We start from the raw sequence: 22,159 nt of genomic DNA, 5'->3' as shown, positions 1-22,159 counted from the left end.
AGGAACAGGGAGCTGGTGTCTAATGGGGACGAGTGTGAGTCTGGGAAGGTGCCGAGGCTGTGAGACGATGGTGTGACGTGGTTAATGCCACTGAACTGCACGCTTCACAGTGGTGGATCTTGACGTCACGTCTCTTCTACCCCACGCAAAAAGGCCCCGTGTCACTTTGAGACCCAGGCTGCCCGGCCACGTTTGTGCCCCCCCTTCACATCCCAGCCGTGCCGCACTCACTCCAGACTCTGGGTTCCAGATCATTCTCAGATTTTATCTCACCTGCCCTGGGGGTCTTCGGCGTCCACACAGACGACCTCGGCCGTCCCCCGGCCTCCCCGCCCCTCCCAGCAAGTCCATTCCTTGCTTCAGGCAGCTGCTCTGGTGCCCGCGGACGCCTCCGCTTGCCCCGACCGGCACCCGCGGTCTCCCCCTCGCTCTCCCCGCTGGATTCCCAGGGCTGCGGCACATCCACCCTGTGACGGCCGAGTCCCCGGACCTTTCTCCAGCCCTCTGGTCACACTGACCTCACCCCTTCGCTGGACCGGTACCAGGGCAACTGACCGCTGCCGGGGGCCCCAGACCCGTACACTCACCGAGGCCCACATGCTGCCTGCGACTTCTGCTGGGGTTTTTTCCAGTGGAAAATGTGTTTTTGGGGTCGCCTCACCCCGCCGTGCTCCAAGACAGCTCTGCTGTCATCTCTGACACATGCACGAGCCGCTAGGATCTTAGAGAAGAAGCCTCCCCCGCCTCGCCCGGCCCTCCATCTCCCTGCTCGCTGCCACGCTTCCCGACGCCGACGCTGCGCCTGCAGTCCGCGCGCCCTCCCCACCCCTCCTTCCACGAAAACCCTCCCCCTTCCTTCTCTCTGTCCGCGGGGGAGAAGGAAGAGTGAAGCCGAAGCCAAGGGAGGGACCTGTCCTCAGAGACTTAACCCGGAGGCTGCCTGTGCCGCTTCTGGCTCACGCCCCTTCGGCCCACACCTGCTCACCTCGCTGCAAGGGGCCTGGGCGTGGAGTCTCTGTCCGGCATCCATGTGTCCCCTCCGACTTGGAGAGCTGGTCACGAAGCGGACGAAGGGGACCCCACGGACAGCTGGCTGTGTCCACCACCCTGGCCGACGCCCGTACTCAGAACGCAAGGCGGTGCCTTGGAAGAAGCACCTCAGACCCCACGCGCACAAAACTGGCCTCTGCCCACCCCGCACCCCACGCCACCTCCCCGCACCCCCGGACTTCCCTTCGGTCCCCTGACTCGGCGAATGACCCCGTCAGCCGCACAGGCACCGGCGTCGACAGCAGTCACGTCTGCCTCGCCGGCGTCTCTGGCCCTGTCCACCTTCCTCCGAGGCCACTGCTCGCTGGTCCATGCTGCCGCCCCGGGCCCATGGGTGCCCTCGCTCGTTCTCACGCCCACGCCTGGCCCTGGCAGCCCCCGCTCCAGAGCAGCTCTAAAAAGACGGCGGTCATGTCAACGCCTGCTCGAAACCCATCAACAGCGTCCCACTGCTCCTGGGATGAGATCGGACAGACTCAGATGGCTCCGTAAGACTTGGCCCTGCCTCACTCATCCTGCTGCCCCCCAGTCCCAGCCCGGCCCCCAGACCAGGACCCAAGGCCCAGCCACGCTGGCCTGCCCCCTCCTCCTCCTCCAGGACACCCGCTGACTGGCGGATCCTGCACGCGACACACACTCACACGCCGCATCACATGCATGCATATACACGCCAGATACACTCTACACGATATATCATTGTGATATATGTATTTTTCATTCATGCGATATACATTACCGCATGCACTACATACACATACATTATCGCAAGATAATACGGTAATATTACGCGATTCACATATAGGCACATTATACACGCATATACACTCATATACACACACATACACACGCATGCACACACTCACATGCGCATATACTCGCACACTCGCGCACACACTCATGCACACACATGCACACTCGCGCGCGCGCACACCGAGCTCCTACTCCCCCTTAAGCGCTCGGCTGGCGTGTCGTCTCCTACTAAGCGCCTCCTGCAGCTGCTCACCCCCGGTGCTGCTCCACGGACTCACCAGGACAGCTGCCATTAGTCAAGCACATAACTAGGCACTGGTTACTCCCTCCCCGTCCCCAGCATCTGTCCTCTTGGATGGGCACCGCTGCCCAGCCCCTGGCCCAGCCCCTGGCCCTGCGCCTGCCCGCAGCTGGCCTTCCGTGGTGGTGCTGAGGACACAGAAGTCTGAGAAGTCCAGCTGTCAGAGCCTCATCCGACCCAGCGCTTCCGCAAACTTGACCGTGGACCCTTCTTCCCCGAAGCCCCGAAAGTCAACACCAGATCGAGGTTCTAGCTGGTCCGACTCCCACCAGAATCGTGCTCCCCGAGACTCACATGTCCCAGCACACGGGGGCCTGAATGTCTTTTGGCGAAACTGGGGATGGGGTGGGGCTGCCGCCCCGGCCCTCAAACCACAGGACTTGGGCTTCGGGGTGGGCGCCCTGCCCAGCGTGCGGCAGACTCATGAGCAACGTGAATGACACTGCCCAGCTTCCCGCAGGTCCACCTGGGGTCCCGCCTGAGCAGAGGGGACAGAGAAGGACCACGTTCTCTAGGTGGCAATACATTTGGGCACGCTGGCCGCGTTGCAGCTGGAGTCGCGGGCCCCTCGGAGACGGCCTGGGCGGCGCGTGACGCCTTCTAACGGGGACAGGCACGCGGGGCCAAGCCGCGGGGCCACCAGCCCCGGCACGTCACTCTCCACTCCCTCTGCTCTGGCAGTCACGGCCCACGCGGCTCGTCCCCCACCTATGGTCCCCGGGAGCTCTTCCTCCCGCTGAATTAGCTTGGAAGAAGAGTTGCAGGACGGATGTGACCCATCGTCAAACACGACTGAGGGACAATTTTCTCTGCTGGGGACGCTGAAAGACAGCAGGAGGCTGGGCCATCTGGGTCTCGTCACTCCCTCGGCACGTGCGTGCGCACACACACATGCACACATGCATGCACACGCACACATGCACTCGCGTGCACACACACGTGCGCACACACGCATGCACACCCCCTCCATCTACTCTGGCCCTGCCACACATCCTCCTGCTGGCTTCCTGGCACAGGGGACAGGAGGATGGGCGGCCTTTGTCCTCCTGCCCAGGCGTGTCCTAGGAGGAAAGGAGGGCCAGCCTGCCTGCCAGGCTAGCCCAGCAGGGGACTCTTTCTTCATGAAGAGAGCAGTGTGGCCAGAGATGTGTCCGGCTCACTAGTTCCCAAAGGCCATCCCAAGGGCAGGCACCATGCAGGCCTGGGGACCTTCTCTCATGGGGCTCGCACGGCAGGCCCTGGGGCGAGGCCTCCCCAGGCACAGAAATGCTTTGATCTCGAGCCACCCCGGCTGGAAACAGGGCGGGTCAGTGGGAGGGCTTCGCAGCAGCAGGTGCCTCTGCCTGCAGGGGGACCAGGCGGAGCCCGGCGCTGCCCGTGGAAGCCACAGCACTAGCGGTGCCTGACCCACTGCAGGGGGCCAGGGCCAAATGCCCCAGTGTTCAAAGTGCCCTTGGTTCCAAGCGCAGGCAGGCTGGGGGTCCCCTGGTCCAGGAGGGGTCCGTGTTCCCCAGAAGTGAGTCTTGCTGCCCTTGGGCCATGGCAGAACAATCACCGACAGAACAAACGAGAAATCTGGGCGGACCGACTCACTTTCTGGTGTACACCGGAACCTCGTCTGGGGGACCTGGACTTCGCAGCCACTTCAGCCCCACACCTTGCACCTGGGCTCGGTCACAGCTGACTGTCCCCTGAGGGGACACATCTCGAACTCCCCTTGAAGTTCTTCCGGGAGATGTCCCGAGACGCCCTCTGGCCAGTCCCTGCCCAGCGCCTAACTGTCCTCCTTGCTAGCTGCTCATCACATCGCCCGCCTCGGGGCAGGGTCCTCAAGGCCAGGCTGGGCTTGAGCAGTCCCTGGTCCCTCCGAGGACTCCCAAAACATTACAGACAGCTCAACTTCTACCAGAGACCTAGAAACAGCAAACATTTCTTTCTTAAAAGGACAAAGACTCCGGGACATCCGAGATTGCGCCAAGGCGGCGAGACATAGATCTCCCATCGAAAGGCGTCGGCCGTCCTGCCTGCCCACCTGACCCTCGCATGCCCGAGGTTAACCCAAGGTTAACTGACCTTGGGGGGGGGTCTGGGGGCTGGGCCTCAGGCTGGAGGGGCTTCTCCGCTCCATTTGCAAAGGGAAATGTACTTTGAATATAATGAGTCAGTAAAGAATTCCAATGAGGTCTGGAAATGGAATTTCCTGCCTGTGATTCGACTCACACCGTCTGTCTGTAAATCCTCCCCCAGGACATTCGCCCACGTGACAGGGCCGTCTCGGCGTCCCTCGGGCTCCTCCAGTGGGGGTGGGGGACGAAGAGCATCTGGCCGGGGTGGAAGCAGGGCCGGGCACGCACCCCAGCTGCGTGAGGAGCATCCACTGGGCCCGTGCCAGTCTCTGGCTGAGGACAGGGCCATTTATCAGCGCGGCATGTCCCCTTCTGTCTGATGCCCTCCCTGAAGGCGGCTGACAAATAAGGAACCCGCCCGGCTCCATCCACGGGACCCGGGCTTTCAGAACCGAACCAGGAAAGTCCCCAGACACATGGGGGCTGGTGGGTCACCCCGAGGTTGTTGCCAGCACCGCGCCAACTGGAGCAGACTGGCTGCCTCCTGGGGACGGAGCAGGAGGCCAGCAGAAGTCCCCTGTGGTCTTCGGAGTGGCGGGGACTTTGTTGGGACCACCCATTTTGTGATACGTGGAGCCAAGTCTGGAGTCTGATTTTCCAGCTCACCACATGCTGCTGGGACCACTTTCAAGACAAAGCTTTATTCTAAAGTCTTCAAACCCCGGCCAGTCCCCGCTCTGCCCCGATCACCTAGGAAACCGCCAGAAAGGAAGACCCTCCGACCCCACCTGCGTCTCCCTCAGAGCCGGCATGGGGCCGTGGGAAGCCCTGCTCCAGAGGCCGGAGCAGGGCCACGGCTGCCGCTGTGGAAAGCCAGCGGCGGCACGAGCTAACCAAAATAGCAAGGTCCCACGCTCTGGGAAAACAGATCGATTATTTCATACGTGACACAGAGTTTCTTTTTCTGATATCGATAGTGAGGTAGAAGCAGAGTTTGCAACCCGCCCCTCTCGCTGCATATGCCTTTTGGGCTACTGATTATTTTAAGCTGGTATCTTTAAGAAACCAAGCCTCAGGGAGGATCCTCGACCTGCCACGTCACTGCCTGAGGGAATCTGGGTGAGGGCCTGCTCCACCAAGGGGGGCTCACAGATGACCACAGCTTTGTATAAACGAGTGTGATAGGCAGGGAGGCACTGCCAGGCCACTGGCTCCCGCAAGGCGGCTGGCTCTGCGTCCTCCCTGTGTCCCATCGCTGACCAGCAAACGTTTATTTACCAGACATTTGATGTTTCATTTCCATGTGAATTACTGTCCTGCCCTTTGAAGTCCCAAGCCACTCTAGCCCTTTTCTCCTCAGCCGAAGGTGACTTACTTACTTGCCTGATTTGTCCTGGGGCCCCATATTCTTACGGAAACCCCCAACCCTCCCACACATCCCCGTGGACATGCGTAATTAAATCTGGTTTCTCTTGTTAATCTGTCTTGTATTAATTTGATCGTTATTAGTCCAGCCAGAACTTAGAAAGGTAGGAGGGAAGTTTTATTAAATTTTTCTCCCCTGTGGTAAGCTTTATCTTTTGAGCAGTTTTAGGTTTACGGGAAAATTGAGCAGAAAGTGTCCAGTCCCCGCACACGGCTCACACCGCCTCTCGCCCCTGCCTGTCCCTTGCTTTTCCTATCACTTAAGAGAGGAGAGAAGGCAGACGAGGGAAGGGCTCGCAGAAATGACTGACTCGGGCGGCTACAGAGTAACCACATCCTACAGATCTCTGAACGGCCTTCTAGAAACTCTCGTCACACCCATAAGACAAATGACCTGTAGACAGGTAAGACCAGTGGTCTGGAAATTCCTTCCCCCTTTGCAGTCCCCACCCGAGACTCCCCCTCCCCATCCTGAGTCGTGAGGTGCACCCGAAACCTCAGACAAAGATTTCTTGCAGCTGCTTATATACCTCTGCGGTGCCCCTCGCGTGGACACCGCAGAGGTGTATAAGCAGCTGCAAGAAATCTAACCAAGGGAAGTTCGTGCTCTGGTGCTGTTAAGCCCCACGTGCTCTGCCGGCTAATGTATTCTTCTTCCTCTGACAAAGTCATCTGAGTGTCCAAAGTCCTCTGTCGGGTGTCGCGTCCTGCAACAGTTGTATTCATGTAGGACACTTGTTGATATATTGTTATTAAGTGAAGTCCACAGTTTACATCACGGTCACCCTGGCGGTGTGCTTTCTGTGGCTTGCACAAATGGGAAATGACATGTCCCCACCATTACAGTGTCATACAGAATAGTTTCACTGCCCATTTTTAAATTAGGTTATTTTCTTAGTATTTGATTTTAGGGGATCTCTGTGTAGTCTGCTTACAAGTTCTTTCACAGACATGTGATCTTCAAATACTTTCTCAGTCTGTGGCTTCGCTTCTCATTCTCTTGACAGTTTCTTTCAAAGACCAGAGTTCTTAGTTTTGATGAAATCCAACTTGTCGCGTTTTCATTCATGGATTGTCACGTTGATGTTGCATCTATAAAATCTTTGTCTAACCCAAGGGCCCAAAAACTTTCTTTGTTTTCTTTCAGAAATCTTAGAGTGTTAGAGTTTACATTTAGGTCTATAATTGATTTTGAATTAATTTCAAAATGTGAGATCTGGTGGAGGTTTATACTTTTCCATTCAGGAGAGGTCTAATTGTTCCGGCGCCGTTGGTTGAAAAGACTGTCCTTTCCTCTTTGAGCTGTCTTCCACCTTCGCCGTAAATAAGTTGACCACTGGTGGCTGTGTCATCTCTCGCCTTCCATTCTGTCCCACTGACCAATGTATCTATTTGTATGTCAATATCATTCTGCCTTGGTTACTGTAACTTTGTAAGTCTTAAAATCAGGTAGTATGAGTCCTCCTAGTTAGTGCTGCTTCTTCACGGTTATTTCGGTCATCGTAGTTCCTTTGTGTTTCCCATAACAGTTTTGAAATCAGACTGTCGATTTCTATTTTTAATAAAATCTCCCGAGCTGTTGCTTAGCACTGACCTCACTGAACCGTGGGAGAACTAACATCATTGCAGGATCGAGTCCTGATCCACGGACGTGATACGTCTCTCCACTTATGTAGGTCTTTTAAAATTCCTCTTGGCAATTTTTTTTTGCAGTTTTTTTGCAGCTTTTTGACAGCAAATGGCTACCCGGAAGATACTTAAACACACATAGACATACACGTGCCTGCTCTTGAAATGCAGAGATAACGTTTTGAACGATGAATAAGAAAACAGCCTCTTTTGAAAGAAATGCTTCCTACAGAGCCTACGATTTTGAAAACAGATGTGATGAATGATCTCCATGGTCATATTATTTTGTTGCCACATATAATTATTTTGCCTATTAAAAATTCTCATATTTGTTCACTTTAAATAAACTTACTTTTTTAGAAATCCTCCATGGGGGCTATTCTAGAGATGTTGTAACTATTTTGTTAAATATTTCAAACTACAATACCTTTCCGCCAGTTTATAAGAAAACCTGGCCGACATGAGGAGAGACGAAAATTTACCAGCCAATTTTTAAAAATTGCGTAAGTGGTAGATGAGGCTGAAAAATGAATATCGTGATTTACTAACCTGAGTCAGCAATGTACGTCCACCCTTTGAGTCTGTGGGAGCTCAGCTTACTCTGCTACCACTGTACCATGCACACCTGGAAAGTTCTTTTGGTTAATAACAGTAGCTACCAAAAATGCCTGAGCAGGAGCGCTTAGCCCCCCACCTACCGCCTCACAACTGGATGACAACAGAAGCAAGTCTCAGACCCGACTCTGACACACAGAATGGCATTTATTAGATGAATATCACTCAGTGAAGCAGGCATTAAACTGTTGGTTGGGCCTGCAAGCATGAGTCATCCCCATTCTGATCAGCGCTCTGGAACGCACCTGGGCAGGCGCGGCAGCTTCCGGTTGCCTCTGGTCGGCATGACGCCGCCAGCGGCCCTCCTGTACCCACGGCTGGACACAGGACCAGCGAGGGCTCTGGCCAGAGTCCGCCCCGCCAAGACACACACACACCCAGCGCTGGAATGTCTCTGAGCTACAGCCAGCTCATATATCCGCTGTGCTCATTAGCAGGTTTCCAACTTCGAATAATAAAAATGTGTATATTTTGGGGTACCCTTGCCGACACTAATTGGTAAAACATCAGCCTGGGGCGAGCTGCAGGTAACGGAAGGACGTGTAGCCGCCACCTCTCCCGGGTGGTCCTGTCAGACGACATGCCGGCCGACCAGCTGGGCTGCGTGCTCCGCTCGGGAGAACTAGTTAGCTGACGGCTCCTGGGGCTAAAGCGTCAACTCATAAATCAGTCAACAAAAATGATGTCACAGCAACTATACTGGAAGATTTCCAAGGAAAGTGCAGACGCTCTGACAAATACATGTATTTTTGTACAGTCGCCTGTGACAGCTATTGAAGCCAAGGTGCTAATGTACTGTAAATTTTAGAGTAACCACGAAAAAGCGAAAAAGAGGACCGGCCCCCATCTGAGCCGGGGCTGCTGTAATGGGACCAGCAGGCGGCGTTTAAGCAACAGAGTCTTGTTTCTCACAGTTCTGGAGGCCGGGGGTCCGAGGTGGAGGTGCCGGCAGACTGGAGCTTGGCGAGGGCCCTCTTCCTGGCTAGATCATCCGAGCCACGCCGAGGGACGTTAACGTGGACAAAGCTGCCCGTTGGCTTTGAACGTGCAGAGGTATTTGACGCAAACCGCAAACTGCAGAGGACATCTCCGACTCCCCACCCTTGGCGAACGAGGCTGGGGAGGACCACGTGCAGCCCCGTGGGGGCTGGCTGGGTCTCTCCCGGGAAGAAGCCCTAAGTGACAGAAACCAAACACCCCAGGGCCCTCCCAGAAATCAAAGCGATAAACCTGGAGCACAGCGCGTCCCCTTGCAGACGGTGCCGGATTTCCTCATGGAGCCTGGAGACCTTTCCTGATTTATGTTTATGAATGTGAGTCATTCTCTGGGGCAGGAGGACACGGGTGTTTATGGGACTGCAGCAGAGAACAGCAAAAACACGGCACATCCGGGGCCTTTCGAATACGAATGGATCCTTTTGGACCTGGAAGGTGGTTCTGCTTTCAGTCGAGGACTTGGGGGCAATCCTGAGAGTGGATCTGGAAACACGTCCTGCTGTCTGGCTTTGCCCCGTCTGGTCTTCCGTACGGACGCTGTGGTTCGAGCGTGGCTTCTCTGAGCCCCCCAAACTCTCACCACTTCGTGTGGAGGGACGTGATGATGGGAAAATCGGGAAAACACCTCATCTGTCCTCACGGCCAGGACAGAGGAGGGGTCCCCGGGGTTCAGGATGGGGAGCTTTCCTGTTGTGACGGTTACTTTATGTGTCGACTAGACTGGGCTACGGGACACCCAGGCAGCTGGCCAAACATGTCCCTGGGTGTCTGTGAGGCTGTTCCTGGGAGAGAGAGGCATGTGAGTTGGGGGACAGAGTACAGGTGCCCCCTTTCCTGGCGTGGGTGCCCACCTGCCCACGCTTTACTAGAACAGAACGGCGGAGGCCTGAGCTGGGACGCCCACTCCCGGTTCTCGGCCTTCGGCCTTGGACGGAATGCCACCACTGGCTTGGGCTGGTGGCCACCTGGGCTGAATGGCCCCGTGTGGCTTGCACATTCTGAGTCAGCGGTCAGTTAGGTAGAGAGGCTGGAACTGCCCGGGGCACCGAGATAAGTAAGGGTCAAGGGCTCAGGGAAGGAGCAGTGTTAGAATGACTTCGCTGTGTGAGCTTAAAGAACTTACCACCTGACTCTGGCCCCCAGGAAGCATCAAAGGACACCCCGTTTACAAAAGCGATAAAAAGCATTGGTGGGGGGGCCAGCACGTTTGGGATGACGTATTGACACGTTTGAGGTCCTCCGTGGGCCTGCCTGGCGTCAGTGAGGGTCACAGAACAGAGGGGCCCAGTGTGGGTGCAGGTGCCATGATGGAGATGCTGGGGCGGCAGGGGCTGCGGGCGACACACTCAACACCGTCCCCGAGGCCCCTCCCCCGAGGTCCTTCAAGTCGGCCGTGCGTCCAGGGGTGCTGTGACACGGGGCATGTGGGAGGACACGTGCTGTCTCGTTGTAAGGGACAGACCGAGCTGGCACTGCTTCCTTTACGTCCCTTCTCCTGCCCTGAGCAGAGACCTCCTGCTAGGAGCGGCCCCAGCCACCGCAGCACCACGATGGGGCAGGCCTGAGGGTGACCAGTCACCGCGCCGAGTGGCTGGGCAGCTGCGACACCACTGGCAGACACCCACCTGCAGACAGACTCCTTGTCGTCGGAGGAAAACGCAGCCCTGTTGTTCAAGCCACTCTCGGCTCTGGTTCCGTCACCTGCAGCCCAAAGCACTCTGGAGAGCGAGCCGTCGCAGTGGGCGACACGAACTCCGAATTCTCTGACGCACGTACTGAACACGCCGCGCATAACCAACCCAGTGACATCATCGAAACAGGCACAGAAGAGGCAGGCAGAGGGAGCCATCGCACTTACGGGGGTGCGCGGCGGGGGGCGCGTGTCCTCTAGGCAGGCGGCGACCCGCAGGGAAGAGACGCACTTCCAGGTCTGCGGGCCACACGGGGAGCCCCAGCCGGGCGAGTCCCGGGCGGGATCCCGACAGGGGGGCCCTCGGAGCGGCTTTCAGAAGAGGACATCGTCGGCTCACAGCGCGCCTCGACCCCGGGCCCGCGGCCACGTCAGGGGGTCCGGGCCAGCCAGTGGTCTCTTCATGGTGGTGTCGTATCGGGGCGTGTGTCAACGTCAGGGACACTTCCTGACGAAATTAACCCTCTAAAGGACAAACCGGGGACGACGGGCTCCCCCTGGGCCCGGCGCCACAGCCCTCGTGGGATTCGTGGAGAATGAACGTCAAGGGGCTTAGAAGGCGAAGGCCGGGGCAGGCGGGGCGGCGGGGCGGGGGCGGGGGCGGGCGAGGCTCTCAGGCTAGGACCCCGCGCCATCCCCAAGCCCCCCCCCGCCCTGGCCACTCACTAGCGGCTGCCAGGAGCAAGTCAGTGCAGCAATGAGAGGCGCTAGACCTCACGCTCCCCACGGGCCACCCCGAGACACGCCCGGCGTCCCCTCTACAGGTCACGTAAAATGCATAACCACCGACCGTTCAAGAGGAAACGCGAGGCCAACCCCAAACAAGTGGTCTGTTATTTTTAAAAAGACAGAGGACGTGCGGTTTATTCTCCAGAAATGTCCACGCCATGGTGACAAAGAGAGGCTGTGGGAACGTTCCAGATTAAAGGGGGCTGAAGACACGGGACACGAAATGCGGCACCTGACTCTGGACTGGGCCTTGGGCTGGAGGGAAAACGCGATAAAGGATGTTTTTGGGTCAACTGCCAAAATTTGAATTCACACACGTCGGCCAGACCGAGCACTGTACCCACGTTAAATTTACCAACCTTGGTGACTGTACTGGGTTTTATGGTTACGTAAGCGGCTGTCCCTGTCAGGAAAGTCACTGTCGGGTCTGCAGGTCTGGATGTGGGTGAGTTTTCAGCTGGGGGAGGCGGAGGGGCGAGAGCAGGAGAGAGAATGCGAATGAATGATAAAGCAAATGAGTAGAAAGGTAACAGGTAAATCTGGGCACGCACGTGTTCTTTATACTATATATATATATCTTTTTGCAACTTTTCTATATTTTTGAAATTCTTTCTAAAGAGAAAAGAACATGAAAGGCAGGTGTGTGACTGTGCTGGGGAGCGGGCAGCGGACGGAGGGCTGAGGCTGGGCCCACCGGGAGGGTCAGGAAAACAGGTGGCCGGGAAGCTGCCAAATGGGGCGTGGGGGGGCTGCTCTTGTCCTGTCACCGGGTCTCGTCCTGTCAGTCACTGGTGCTCAGCCCCCTCCTGTCTTACTCGCAATTCTGAGCCATTCCAATGCTGAGGGGGGGGTCGACCCTCGTAGGACGTGGAGCAAGCTGAAGTCAGAAAGGCCAGCAGCAGCGCTGTGCCACACAGATAACCAGGCACAGCCACCACGAGGCTGGCTCCACAGGGACTCTGCCAGGCCAAACAAGGACTACGTTTTTCAGAGAGCTACCCTCCCCGCCAATTTCGTACACAGGAATGCCAATCAGATGCGGACAGACAGGCCAGAGCAAGGACAGCCCTGCTCCCGTCCCCAAGGGCCTGTCGGCTACCCACGCTTTGTTCCCAGGTGGCAGGGCTTAGCTGTGGTGTCACAAAGAGGGAAGCTACGCGCAAATCCGTCATCGGTCTGGTGGTCCCCTTTGCTGTTGTATCCCTGAAGGGCGTCTTAGCACCCAGGCCCTCCGCTGAAGTGGAGTTGAGGTCACAGAGGGTGACAGAGATGTCCGCACATGCTAGGCATTAAAGACAAGGCAGAAAATGGAAATGCCAGGAGCTAGAGGGCTGGGGTCAGGGGGTCAGCCCAGGGGCAGCTCCGGGAGACACAGAGCTTGGTCCTACCAGCGGGGGGCGGGGGGACAGGGCAGAACCACCGAGAAGGCGCTCCCCGCCCACAGCACCTGCCCGCAGTGGCTCTTCCGAGCACATGCTCTGTACCAGACTCACGGAGTGACGCTGTCACGCAAAGCCCCGCCCAAGAAACGCGGGTCAGCTGTAATCACCACGCCATTCTCTGCTGGGCTGCTCAAGACGTGTTCCCCTCAGTGGCCGCTGGATCGGGTCACCGGACGACACCTGGCGGCACCGCGGGGCACTGCTCTGGCCTGGAGCCCCTGGCTGTGCTTTTCAAACCAGAGAAAATGTTTTTAATGCCTACGAGAGAGAATAAACGTCTGAGAACTGTCAAGAACAGCTCGAAACCGAGGGGTAATAAGGAGTGTTTGACTCACCGACTATTCATAGCATCTTTAGAAACAACGGTAATGGGAAGAGTATTCTTAGCACCGAAAAAGAAGTGATTCCAAAGATATACAGGAACAGAACGCATGGTAAAAGCAGCATCCCAGTTCAGAGGGAAAAGGGCATCTAATTCATGAACCGTGTGGGCGTCATCAATTACCCGTCTGGAGTAAGATAAACTTAGATCCCTTCCTCATAATATAAGTAAAAATAAGCCATAGATGCATTCAAAACCCAAAGATTAAAAAAAAGGGAAATTAAATGTTAGAAAAAATTTATTTTGGAACTATTTATGTCAAAGCAAAGGGAACCTTGCGTCAGATGAAAAACTCAAAATTACGCAGGAAAAATGGACGTTTTTGACCATAAAGTAAAAAATTTGTCAAACATAACAGATAAAATCAAAAGACAAACATTAAACTTAGGAAAATATTTGTAATGCGCATATAAGCAGAGGTTTAATAGCACAGAAACTCCTACAGGTTGATTTTTTAAAGACATCCCTAATGACACACCAAACTAAAAAGCCTTTGCACAGTAAAAGAAACCATCGACCAAATAAAGTGAAGAGGCAGCTTTCCAGATGGAGGAAGAAATATTTGCAAACGATGTATCTGATAAGGGGTTAAGAACCAAATTTTAGAAAGACCTCATACGACTCAACATCAAAAAGCCAAACGATTCAATTTAAAAATGGGCAGAGGACCTGAATAGACATTTCTCCAAAGAGGACATACAGATGGCCAACAGACACGTGGAAAAGTGTTCACTATTCATTAGGGGGATGCACATCAAAACCACGATGAGCTACCCCTCACACCTGTCAGAACGGCTATTATCAAAAAGCCGTGTACCACGGGTTGGCGAGGGCGTACGTGGTCTTCTCGTGCCTTGCCTCTCGGTCCACTACCAACCCAATGGGCCCTGTTTCGGCTGGTACCACCCACGGGCCGTCCCGGAGCACGCGGCGATGTTTACGCTTGCAATCGAACCAGAGATGTGACAGTGCGTCGCTGAACCGAACACATTCTGACACAATAGATTTCCTTTCCGATGGTCATCGGCCAATAAGTGATGGTTTTATAGTCCACGATTCAGAAGACTATTCTCTCCTGGATTCTTAAAATTGGATTCCTAAATAGAAAAACGCCCAGGAGACCCAGGAGCTGAGCTTTGAGGGGTGTGCGCGGCGGCGAATCGTATACAATGAAAGACAGACAGAGAACACGTTACCTGTGGCGCATCCGCCTACCGCGGGCCGGCGCGAGTCCTGGCTTTCAAACGTCTGGGCTTCTCTTCTGACTCAGGTGTTCTGTGTGTCGCGTATTTGCAGCCACCGCTGTGATCCAAGGGACACTGTGACAGACGCGGGGAGAAGAGCCTCGCTTCCGCCAGGCAGGGGAGCTCAGCCTGGCTCGGGCCCCCCGCACCTCCTCACACCCGCTGCTTCTCTCCAGTTCCCAGGGGGCCACTTTCAGAAGACGCCGGGCGCTGATGTGGTCACCTTTCACCCTTATCTCCTGTCCGAACCCCGAGAGCTGTGGTTCCCTCGTGTTCGGTGCAGGCTGCAATGCGGTGTCCATGGGTGTAAGGGCGCGGTCAGCCAAGCCGAAAGCAGGAGCCGGGAGAAGCTCAGGGGGGTGGGGGCGTGTGGCCCTGCCAGCGGGCGGCGAGGTCCCCTCTATGGCCAGCACGGCCCAAGGAGTTGGGGGCGAATGCTTGCCCTCGCCACGCTGCCTCTCCCGAGTGCTTGGCTTCTCTGTAGCGAAGGCTCGGAGTCACACCGTCACTTGAGCGCCACTGAAAACGGTCTCCCACGCGCTCGCCACCTGAGGCTGTTCATTCAGGTAAAGGCCTCTGCAGCCGCCTGTTGCATGGGGGAAGTTTAGGAAAAGGTGAGACGTGCGAGCAGGTGCCCAGGCCGTGGTCCCGGCCCCTGAAGGAATCGGCTAGTGCGGAGGCTGATCTAACGGCCCGGGGAAGGGCGGCGTGAAGCCACCGCCCTGCGATGGGCTACACCGCCGTCTGAATCAGGCCTCCGGACGGCCCACCGGGACATCTGCCCGGAACGCAAACGAACGGCAGAGCAGGGCTGGAGGCCACGCAGAGCCTCCATCAGGCTTTAAACATGGTTTCCGTAGAGAAATGAGGGATTTGTGCCCGAAGCCCGCACGCACAGCTCGGGGCACCCCGGGGGTCACAGCCCGGAGGCCGCGTCGGCAGCCCGGGCCGGCCCAGGGAGACCTCGGGGACAGTGGCTCCCTTCTGGAGCGATGGCAGTGGCAGAGGGACGGCAGGGGGCTGAGAAGCGGCGTCCAGGCAGGAACAGCTGGCCAAACACTTCATGGTGTGGCGGGTCTGGTTCAGCATGAGCCACAGCGTCACACAGGTGTCTGGGGAGAGCTCGTGTCTGAGGCTGAGGCGGCCTCGGCCTGAACGAAGCAGGTGGACGGATGCTGAGGCGCACGGTGGCCGAGAACTCACTTCAGCCAATTCCTCCTCTAGGAGGTCACTTCGCTGTCACTCTTTGCTGTGGGTATTAGTCGGTTCTCCAGAGAAACAGCCCGCAGGCCGTGGAGAACTCCCTGCCCCTGTGTCTGTCTGTCCATCCCTCTCCCTCTCCCAACTGTGGCGAGCACATTTATGTCCTTTAAGCCTCTGGTACTTTCGTTCTAGCAGCCCGAGGCCACTCGACAAACAGATGTCTTAGAAGAATGGCCATTCCGTAGACAGGCAGTGACCACCAGGGAGCAGACAGACACACGGGAGCCGGGGTGCAAGACTTCCCAGCTCCCACACACAGGGGTGCCAGGGGCTGCCGCGACCCTCAAATCCGGGGTCTGGGGAGGGGTCCGGGACTAGGGGACCCCACTGTCCTGAGCTTTCTGTGTAATGTTCCGGGGAGACCAGCTGTACCTTGTATTAGCGTCACGGGGGCCCGTGGCCCACACACAGCCAGAGCCGCCTCCCCGGAGGTTTGGGACATGCAGACACACGCGCCTTTGCCAGACACGTGGGCCTTTCCCTTCGAAGAAACCAGTTAGCCCATCGGGAGGGCCGGCCGACCGAGGCCAGAGCTGTCGGCAGGGCCGGCCGCATCACCTGATTTAGAACACGAAACAACACGCAGCTCTGAGTCCTGGGAGGAAGAGGATGAGCGGGTCCTCAGGCAGGCGACACGTCTGGGAGAGACGGGTTTAGCGATGAAAATGGGAAACTGTGCAATGTCAGGTGCCACCGGGCCCTGGAGTGTGCTGGTGGGACCCCGGCTGGTGGCCCGACGCACCCCCACACGTGTCCGGGGAGAGGTTTCCACCCCTGCTCCCCGTCGGCACAGGGCGACGTTGACAGAGGCCACATGCTCTGTTTCCGGGGCCCGCGACCTGCTGACGGCTGGGAGACCTGCTCGGCCAGACGGGTTCTGCCCGTATGACCCACTTACCCCACAGTGCGCCAGCCTCTCCAGAGGGGACAGGCAGCCTGCTCTGGGGACACCGCCGCGGATGGTGTGCGGTGACACGGGGCCACCTCTGTCTCTGGACTGTTCTCACAGAGTTCTCTCCGAGGTTCTCAGGTCCCACCATTTTAATGACAGTGACGAGGGTTATGACCGTATTTCCATCAAGAAAAGCCTCTCTGACAGGTGCCCACGGGTTGCAGGGGATCTTCTCCCAAACCACAGGGTTTCTGGCCAAATCTGATAAGGTACAGAAGGGCCAGAATATGAAACTCTGACAATTGCCCCCAGAGCAGTTTGCCCTAAGCATCGGGAAGCTTCACCCACAGCATTAAGAGCTGCAAGGTCAGTGCAACGCTCCAAGTGCCGTGGCTGTCCCCTCGTGTCCCCTCCTGTCCCCTCGTGTCCCCTCCTGTCCCCGTAAGAGGCTGGAGTCAGAAATGTCGTCACCGGAGCCAAATCTCAGAGCTAACCCCAGGAAATCACCTGCATCCCTTGCATGCCCCATGCTCGGCAGTCGACTGTCCATTCCTGCTTTTAAACAGTCACAAAAGGAACAATTACGTAACCCTTAAGGGCACAGACGCGAGCACCTCGCAGCCCGTGTTGGAGCGATTATTCTGGCAACTTTTCAAGTTTTTGTCCCTGTTTTATTCATCAATTTCCTTTTAAAAAAACCGAATGAGTTTGTAAATTCAGACTTATATTACGGTAACTATAACAAAGCAAGAGAAAGGGTCGAAAACGTGACGAAAAGTGGAGAGCACAGGCTGCGCCCCGTGACTCCAACTCCGCGACACTGGGAAAGGCAGGACCCTGCCGGGGAAAGGCGGGAGCAGCTCAGCGGTCGCCAGGGCTTCAGGAGGACCGGGCTAGAGAGGGGGACAGGTGGCACATGGGGGACTTCCAAGGCAAACACTCCATGTGACACTGCCGTGGCGGGTACATGTCACTTCCTGTTTGTCCGAGCCACAGGAAGCATAGACCAGGGCAACCTTCAGTGAGCTGTGGACCCTGGCTGATGAGAACGTGTCCACGCAGGTTCATCGATTGTAACTGATCGCCCTCTGGCGGGGTGCTGGCAGTGGGGGGCTGTGGGTGTATGGGAACTCCCTGCACCTTCTCCTCAGCTTCTTTGCAAACCTAAAACTATTCTGAAAGAATAAAGTATTAATAAAAAGTCAAAAAGGATTACCTTGAGTTGCCCGAGGAAGTGTGTCTGACTGGGCTTCCTGGCAGCCAAGGTGAAAAGTGAGACACAGGTTCCCAGAGACAGCGGGTTCTCCGCACTCGGTCATGGGCAGACGGTGCTGTGGGCCCCCACTGAACCCCCCGGGGCAGAACCAGGCTCAGCGGAGCTGCCCGCGTCCCAGGGCCCCCATGGGTTTGCAGAGAGAGGCGGCTGGGCCTGTTCCGGCCCTGCTGGCCTCAGCCCCAACACGGCAGGGCCGAGCACTCACAAGGGCTGGGCCAGGCGTGGGAAAGGGCCCTGGAGCCAGAGGTTGTCGCTAAACTGGGCGAGTATTCGGGTCGCACCTTGTCCTTTCTGTCCCTCTGTCCCCTGTAAAACAGGCTAGTCCCTTCGACACAAAGACCTAAGATTGGACAGCCCCCAGGTAAAATCAAGCCACAAATGATGCGAGACCTGCAGAGGTCCCTGAAGGGCCTTAGCACCTGGCAGGGCCACAGCAGGTATCGAAGTCCGCCGAGCATCCTGGGTGTTAGCGTCCCCACGTGTAAGAGCAGGCCCTGCCCCTCCCTCCCTGTGCTGTTCTGTGAGCTCGAAAGGAGAACCATGCTCATGAACCTGGCCTGGGCCGAGAGACAAACTGCTGTCAAATTAAAATGCAGTGTGATTACATGAAACTCAGCAAGCTGCACAATTAAGAGCGTCGCTTTCCCAACAGAAAAAAAAGCCTGTGCGGTGGGAAGGGAGGTGGGGAGTACAGGGAACATGGACGAGGGGCAGGGGTGGGGGGCTCACCGGGGTCTCGGACTAGCAGAAGTAGCCCAGGGAAGAGGGAGGTGCGGGAACGTCCATGCAGAAGGCCGAGCGACTGCAGGGGCCACAAGGCGGGAGGCAGACGTCCCTGGGAGCCCCCGCAGGGAGGAACCTGGAAAGGAGGGAGGGTGAGCTGAGACGCGGGTGAGCAGAGGCCGAGCCGCAGTGACCGCCAGCGAAGTCCGCAAGGGCCAGGCTTTGAGCAGGTGTCTCTGGGGTCACCTGGCCGGCTGCAGCGTGCAGCAGCAGCCGCTGGGCTCAGGCACGCCCCCGCCCGACAGAAGTCCGTCCCTTTGGTGCAGCTGTCCGCCCGCTGTGGCTCTGGGCTCCCAACCACACGTGGGGCTCCAAGCACGGCGCGTGGAGGATGGAATTCCCATGTGACAGGCAACGGGTTCCATGGTTTTTAATAATAATAAAAATGACGATGATGATGATGATGATAGCTAAATTGAGTTCTATGTCCCAGGACCTGTGCTAAGCATTGTTTTTATTGCTTTTGGGGGTTTTTACATGCATCACCTCCTTTCTGCTCTTACTATCCAAGGAGGTGTGTGCTGTTACGCAGTGTACACACACCGGTACGTGTGTATTTATTTGCGTGTACATATTCGCATGTGTATGTACGGGCGTGTGTTTATGTGCACGTGTTTCCCAGCTCTGTCTGCCCAAAGGGCCAAGGAGCAGACACCCCAGGAGCAAGGAGCACACCTGGAGCCCCGATCCCAGTCTCTGGAAGGAACCAGGCCCCCGGAAAGATGGCCGACCCCACAGCTGGTGTGGGGGTGCGAGATGACCCTAGAACACGTCGTGATGCTGCAGAGGGGGTCAGAGCTCAAGAAACCAGAGGGGACACGTCACAGGGCACAGAGTGGACAGACAGGGCTGCCACCGGCCAATCTGGGACAGTGTATGCGTGCTGAAGTCACGAAGGACGGTCACACATCACAGACTGGAAAGAGGCCCCCCGCGTCTGTGCCAGTGACGGGCGCATGAGCGGGGATGGAAAGGCTTCCTCTCACGGTCAGGGCGCCGAGGCCCGGCTGGTCGAGTGGGGGTGGGGGCGCTGGAGACGGGCTCAGCATTTGCAGCCACCAGAGTAAGGCGTCTGGCAGGAGTCTCCTCTGGGGTGAATTACAGGGGCTGTCGACAAGGGCACCCACGGGAGTCAGACGCGGGCATGCTGAGCGCGGGCAGCCCAGTGGACACCCGGTGGAGAGGTCCAGTGAGCAGAGAGAGGTGAAGAGGGCACTCGGGAGAGACTGAAGTCACAGAGGCACATTCGGGGCACCCGGCAGGCAGCAGCAGCTGAAGTCATGGACTGCTCATCTGTCCAGAAATCCAGCTTACAAGCCCTAGAAGCTAGAGCCCACGGAACGTCGGCGTTGGTGGGTGGGCAGAGGAGATGCCCGTGAGAAAACCGGGAGCTGAGAGGTCCGGGCAGGTGAGCCCCAACAGGCTTGGGCATTGAAGCCGAGGGCAGAAGTGGGGGGAGGCACCTGGCTGAGGAGTGAATGGGAAGGACGGGGCGCGACAGGATGGACAGACAGAAACGTGCCTGCGAATGCTCAGAGCTTCGTCCCCAACAGCCCCAAGGTGAATCAGTCCAAGTGCCTATCAATGGATGGATAAAAACATGGTTATCTCCACAAAATGGAATCCCATTCATCAATAAAAGGCATGAATTACTGACGCCTGCTACAGGTGAATCTTGAGAACATGATGCTGACATGAAGGACCACTATTGCATGACTCCAGGGCAGACACGTGCGCAGAGGCCGACGTCGGTGTTTGCCTAAGGCTGGGGTGACAAGGGGCTGCTAGTGAGTCCAGCGGGGTTTGTTCTGGGGTGCCAACGGGCTCCAAAGCCGACTGCCGGCAGGGCTGCCCCGCTTCGTGAATGTGTGCACTTAGCGACGAGGAGGACGGAAAGGGAACGAGTTCGAGGCCGTGGTCTCAAGCGCCAGTGTGCACCAGAGGGGCCTGGAGACGCTGACGGGACGTGGTCGGCCCGGCACATAGGGCTGACCCCTGACAGCCTGTGTCTCCGGCAGATGCGCTCCGAGACGCTGGCGAAGGTGCTGGCCGAGAACCACACCTGAGGACCGCCGAACCCACTGGCAGTGACTCGTTTTAAATAAAACTGAGACGCAGTTCACTTACCAGATAATTGACCCTTTGAAAGTGTGGCATACCATCACCTCTAACTCCAGAATATTTTCAACACCCCAGAAAGAAACTCTGTACCCATGAGCAGTCACTCCAATTCTCTCCCAGCGCCTCCAGCCTCTAACCACCACCAATCTACTTTCTATCCCCATAGATTTACCTTCTCGAGACATTTCATTATAAATGGAATCATACAAAACATGGACTTTGGCGTCTGGTGTCTTGGCAAAACGTCTTCAGAGCTCAGCCGTCTATAGCGTAAATCTGACTTCGCTCCTTTCGATGGCAGCCGAATACTCCACCGCAGGGATGCACCGCAGCCTGTTCAGCCGCTCCTCAGCCGACGGGCGTTTGGGGTGTTTCCAGCTGTTCGCTGTGATAAGTCATGCTGCTACGACACGCGTGCACAAGCGTGTGTGTGTGGCCATTTCCATTCTCTTGGGTGCACGCCTCGGAAGGGGACTGCTGGTGATGTGTACGGCGACACGTTTAGCTTTCTGGTGAGCTGCCTAACGGTGTTCCGCAGCAGCCGCCCCGCTCCGCAGCCCCACTGACCGACGAGGCTGCCAGAGTCTTGGCACCCTCGCCGACACACGTTCCTGTCCGCCTGCTTGATGGCAGCCCCCCCAGTGGGGGAGGAGTGGCATCTCACTGTGGTTTTGGTTTGCATTCCCGACGGGTAATGACACTGAGCATCTTTTATGTGTTTCTCGGCCATCTGTGCATCTTCCCTGGAGAAATGCCTACTCGAACTGTCGCCCGGTTTTTAACCGGGTTGTGGTGGTGTTGTTGCTGTTGATTTATGTACGCTGTGTAACAGACTCTCATCCAATCATTCACAAACGTTTTCTCATTCTGTGGACTGTCTTTTCACCTTCCTGACAGCATCCTTTAAAACACAAACATGCTTAATTTGGACGAAGTCCAATCTACCCTTTTCTCAAAGTTTTCTTGGTTGCTGGGAGTTTGGCGTCACCTAAAGACCCACCGCCTTATCCAAGGTCGTGAAGACCTCTAGTTCTACTGTCTTAGCGCTTTAATATTTGGGTCTTTGATCTGTGTTCCTTTTTGTAGATGGCGCAAGTGTCCAAATCAATTTTTTTTCATGTGGATATTCAGTTATCCCAATATCGTTTGCTGACGACGCTCCCCGCCCCCGGGGAATTACGGCACTCTGGTCTGAAACCAATTGCCCGTACACGTACCGGTCCATCTCTGGACTGTCAAGTCTCCCCCGCTGACCTGGGGGGCCATGAGCCAGCAGCGCTCGGCCTGGAACATGCTGAGTTTCTAAATCAGGAAGTGCGTGTCCTTCGACTTTGTTCAAGAATAGTTTTGGCCATTTGGGGGCCCTGTTATTTCCATATGAATTTTAGGATAGGGTTTTCCATTTCTTAAAAAAAGCCAGCTGGGATTTTGATAGGGGCCATGTTGAATCTGTAGATCAATTTGGGGGATACGGTCATCTTGACGATATTGTCTTCCAACCCATG

At 56.5% G+C, this 22,159-nt stretch overlaps 1 protein-coding gene across 11 annotated transcripts in view; it reads right to left on the bottom strand.

Moving 5' to 3' along the window:
* DNAH17 (dynein axonemal heavy chain 17) overlaps nucleotides 1–3,015 on the bottom strand; it is a 106,213-nt gene extending 103,198 nt beyond the window's left edge. For 10 of the 11 annotated variants that reach the window (XR_005652146.1, XM_039859625.1, XM_039859618.1 and 7 more), the window contains exons 1-2: nucleotides 2,627–3,015; nucleotides 588–695 (exon numbers count right to left, since the gene is read on the bottom strand). The gene's annotated coding sequence lies outside the window, so the exon portion shown is untranslated. The remainder of the gene's footprint in view (nucleotides 1–587; nucleotides 696–2,626) is intronic. The other variant, XM_039859616.1, reaches the window with a different exon arrangement.
* Between the last annotated feature and the right edge of the window lie 19,144 nt (nucleotides 3,016–22,159).

Source organism: Pteropus medius, unplaced genomic scaffold, assembly GCF_902729225.1.
Source record: "Pteropus medius unplaced genomic scaffold, Ma_sr-lr_union100, whole genome shotgun sequence".
NCBI classification, from domain to species: domain Eukaryota; kingdom Metazoa; phylum Chordata; class Mammalia; order Chiroptera; family Pteropodidae; genus Pteropus; species Pteropus medius.
The sequence above is the reverse complement of the archived record's forward strand: the minus strand, read 5'-3'. Positions and strand labels throughout refer to the sequence as shown.